Below are 5,285 nucleotides of genomic sequence, written 5' to 3'. Positions count from 1 at the left end.
CTAATAGTTACTGTACTCTACTGACCACCACCATCACCCATCATCATCCATCATGTGTCTGTGAAATAGATAGTTACTGTACTACTGACCACCACCCATCATGATCATCATCCATCATGTGTCTGCGTCCCAGGTGTCTAACTCTACCTTTCTCTCTCAGCTCTGGGGCTTGTCCCAGGTGTCTAACTCTACCTTTCTCTCTCAGCTCCTGGGGCTGGTCCCAGGTGGACTTGTAGTAGTAGGTCTTGCCGTCTGCGGTCTTGGACTCGGTCCACTCTGGCAGCTGCAGCGCTCCCAGGGCGGGGGCCATGTCAGGAAGCATCCCTACGGGGGGGGCACAACACCTGCTCTTAGACACAATCTACCATCATCATCATCCATCATGTGTCTGTGAAATAGATAGTTACTGTACTACTGACCACCACCACCCATCATCATCATCCATCATGTGTCTGTGAAATAGATAGTTACTGTACTACTGACCACCACCACCCATCATCATCATCCATCATGTGTCTGTGAAATAGATAGTTACTGTACTCTACTGACCACCACCACCCATCATCATCATCCATCATGTGTCTATGAAATAGATAGTTACTGTACTCTACTGACCACCACCACCACCCATCATCATCATCCATCATGTGTCTGTGAAATAGATAGTTACTGTACTCTACTGACCACCACCACCCATCATCACCCATCATCCATCATGTGTCTATGAAATAGATAGTTACTGTACTACTGACCACCACCACCCATCATCATCATCCATCATGTGTCTGTGAAATAGATAGTTACTGTACTCTACTGACCACCACCACCACCCATCATCATCATCCATCATGTGTCTGTGAAATAGATAGTTACTGTACTACTGACCACCACCACCCATCATCATCCATCATGTGTCTGTGAAATAGATAGTTACTGTACTCTACTGACCACCACCACCACCCATCATCATCATCCATCATGTGTCTGTGAAATAGATAGTTACTGTACTACTGACCACCATCACCCATCATCATCCATCATGTGTCTATGAAATAGATAGTTACTGTACTCTACTGACCACCACCACCACCCATCATCATCACCCATCATGTGTCTGTGAAATAGATAGTTACTGTACTACTGACCACCACCACCACCCATCATCATCATCCATCATGTGTCTGTGAAATAGATAGTTACTGTACTCTACTGACCACCACCACCACCCATCATCATCATCCATCATGTGTCTGTGAAATAGATAGTTACTGTACTACTGACCACCACCACCCATCATCATCATCCATCATGTGTCTGTGAAATAGATAGTTACTGTACTACTGACCACCACCACCCATCATCATCATCCATCATGTGTCTGTGAAATAGATAGTTACTGTACTCTACTGACCACCACCACCCATCATCATCATCATCCATCATGTGTCTGTGAAATAGATAGTTACTGTACTACTGACCACCACCACCACCCATCATCATCATCCATCATGTGTCTGTGAAATAGATAGTTACTGTACTCTACTGACCACCACCACCACCCATCATCATCACCCATCATGTGTCTATGAAATAGATAGTTACTGTACTACTGACCACCACCACCACCCATCATCATCATCCATCATGTGTCTGTGAAATAGATAGTTACTGTACTCTACTGACCACCACCACCACCCATCATCATCCATCATGTGTCTATGAAATAGATAGTTACTGTACTACTGACCACCATCACCCATCATCATCATCCATCATGTGTCTATGAAATAGATAGTTACTGTACTACTGACCACCACCACCACCCATCATCATCATCCATCATGTGTCTGTGAAATAGATAGTTACTGTACTACTGACCACCACCACCCATCATCATCCATCATGTGTCTATGAAATAGATAGTTACTGTACTCTACTGACCACCACCACCACCCATCATCATCCATCATGTGTCTGTGAAATAGATAGTTACTGTACTCTACTGACCACCACCATCACCCATCATCATCATCATCCATCATGTGTCTGTGAAATAGATAGTTACTGTACTCTACTGACCACCACCACCACCCATCATCATCATCATCCATCATGTGTCTGTGAAATAGATAGTTACTGTACTCTACTGACCACCACCACCACCCATCATCATCATCCATCATGTGTCTGTGAAATAGATAGTTACTGTACTCTACTGACCACCACCACCCATCATCATCATCCATCATGTGTCTGTGAAATAGATAGTTACTGTACTCTACTGACCACCACCACCACCCATCATCATCATCCATCATGTGTCTGTGAAATAGATAGTTACTGTACTCTACTGACACCACCACCACCCATCATCACCCATCATGTGTCTGTGAAATAGATAGTTACTGTACTACTGACCACCACCACCACCCATCATCATCATCCATCATGTGTCTGTGAAATAGATAGTTACTGTACTACTGACCACCACCACCACCCATCATCATCATCCATCATGTGTCTGTGAAATAGCAGGGGCGGACTGGGATCAAAAAACAGCCCTGGCATTTGCGACACAACAGCCCTATTTCCAAACCCAACACGCAACACGGATTGTTAACATATAAAGCTTGAGATAATCAGACTGACTAGAATCCAATGTAGACATTTGGAACACAAATGTAACACACACACGCACACGCAACTGACACACTACAATCGCTGATGAATTCAGAGTGCCGACAACAATCCACAGTGACTGACTTAACCTGAACTGTGGCATCTATCTTAGCCAAAAGGACCTTGAGGCCCAGTTAAGCCTAATAGCTTACGTTAATATAGACTCGGTGTAGCTAAATGAAGCTGCTCTGACACGGAATACAATAACATTAGCAAAAAAAAGCTACAGTTACATGAACCATGACATGTATGAGCCTAAACAATACACCAGCCACAGTGCATATTACATTTAGCTTCACCAAAGCAGAAAAAGAGCACTGCACAGCCACAGTGTAATAAATGTGTCTTACCTTCATGTAATTAGCAGACTACTAAGTAGCATACCTGTCAACATTGGGATTTGAAAATAAGGGATATTTTCCAAAAAATAAGGGAAAATAAGGGATATCCCCCCTGCGCACCCCCGGGTCATCCTCTCCCCCCCCACCATCCACAAACCATACCCCTTACATTTAGACTGTACACACAGTCAATCCTAACATCACCACTAGACAATCATAGGATACCCCTTACATTTAGACAAGGGTACACAGTCAGTCCTAACATCACCACTAGACAACCATAGGATACCCCTTACATTTAGACAAGGGTACACACAGTCAGTCCTAACATCACCACTAGACAACCATAGGATACCCCTTACATTTAGACCAGGGTACACAGTCAGTCCTAACATCACCACTAGACAACCATAGGATACCCCTTACATTTAGACAAGGGTACACAGTCAGTCCTAACATCACCACTAGACAACCATAGGATACCCCTTACATTTAGACAAGGGTACACAGTCAGTCCTAACATCCCCACTAGACAACCATAGGATACCTCTTACATTTAGACAAGGGTACACACAGTCAATCCTAACATCACCACTAGACAACCATAGGATACCCCTTACATTTAGACAAGGGTACACACAGTCAGTCCTAACATCACCACTAGACAACCATAGGATACCCCTTACATTTAGACTGTACACACAGTCAGTCCTAACATCACCACTAGACAACCATAGGATACCCCTTACATTTAGACCAGGGTACACAGTCAGTCCTAACATCACCACTAGACAACCATAGGATACCCCTTACATTTAGACAAGGGGACACACAGTCAGTCCTAACATCACCACTAGACAACCATAGGATACCCCTTACATTTAGACAAGGGGACACAGTCAATCAACCACCTGCTTCAGTGCAACAAGAATTAAGTAGTTCCTACATTAAGTAAGTGACTACAGGTGGTCAGAATCAGATACCTGGTTGAGAGTAAAATACTTTGAACATCCCTGCATATATATACATGAAAACACAAAAGGGCATATCAATTCAGCACATTTATTTATACATTACTTGACACCATGATGTCAATGGGAAAAGAGCGGCGCAATGCTACCAGCAATCATTTCAAAACGGAGATAACCGAGGCTGCGTTCGTAAACACGCTCTGGAAATCTGATCAACACTCATGGAATGCCTCTTGTCCAATCAAATTACTTGGTCCCTTTATGACGTTGCACCTAGTGTGCGTTCCGGAACTCTCAGAGCAAAATTACGAACGCAGCCCTGCGCGGGGGCCGATATCAAATTACAAATATATATATATATATTTTAATATAATACATTCTGAGCGGCCCAGAGTCTCGCATTTGCCAGGCTTGCCCGGTGGCCAGTCCGCCACTGAGTCTATGTTAGCATTACCTTACATCTTCTGTGATGATGCTAACGCTAATCATTGTAGGACTCCCCGCGCACATGTTAAGTAAACTAGCCATTCAAGCTAATATTAGCTATGTTAGTGCACGTTGTTAACGTATTTTACTGGAATCGAGAGACATTACAAAAAAGACAACACAATCACCCCTCTACACTCTGTTAAGAACGCTAACTTCACCTCTACTGACATTGTCTAGTTTAATTATCTTCATGTGAACACTCGCACGGTCGGTGACGTTAGCCCTTTGGAAACCAGTATTTTAAGATATAAGATCAGCTGGAGTGTATGGTGAACAACAATATAAAGTTATTCTAAAATGCTGCTTCTATTGAAATGCCAAAGTATCCGTTTAATTAATAGGTGATTAGGAGACACTTACCGCAGTTGTTGGACATGACAAAAAAAATGGAATTCAGTGAAATGGCGCTGGGTGAACACTCTGATCAGCTTGAAGAAACCACGTGACTGAAGAAGCCACGTGACTGAAGAAGCCACGTGACTGAAGAAGCCACGTGACTGAAGAAGCCACGTGACTGAAGAAGCCACGTGACTGAAGAAGCCACGTGACTGAAGAAGCCACGTGACTGAAGAAGCCACGTGACTGAAGAAGCCACCTGGAAATGATTGAAGAAACCACGTGGGACTGATTGACAAATGATGGGCGGGGCTTTCCAGAGTACTAACACCGTGTCAATTAATTGTCTTGAATGTTAAATTACATTGAATTCCATATAAAAAGACATAAAATACACATAATTATACTGTATACATACTGTCTGTATGTATGTATGTATACATCATGCATGCATTGTGTGTGTGTGTGT

The sequence above is a fragment of the Nansenia antarctica genome (assembly GCF_963989245.1).
Source record: "Nansenia antarctica genome assembly, chromosome: 2".
NCBI classification, from domain to species: domain Eukaryota; kingdom Metazoa; phylum Chordata; class Actinopteri; order Argentiniformes; family Microstomatidae; genus Nansenia; species Nansenia antarctica.
Note: the sequence above shows the minus strand (reverse complement) of the source record.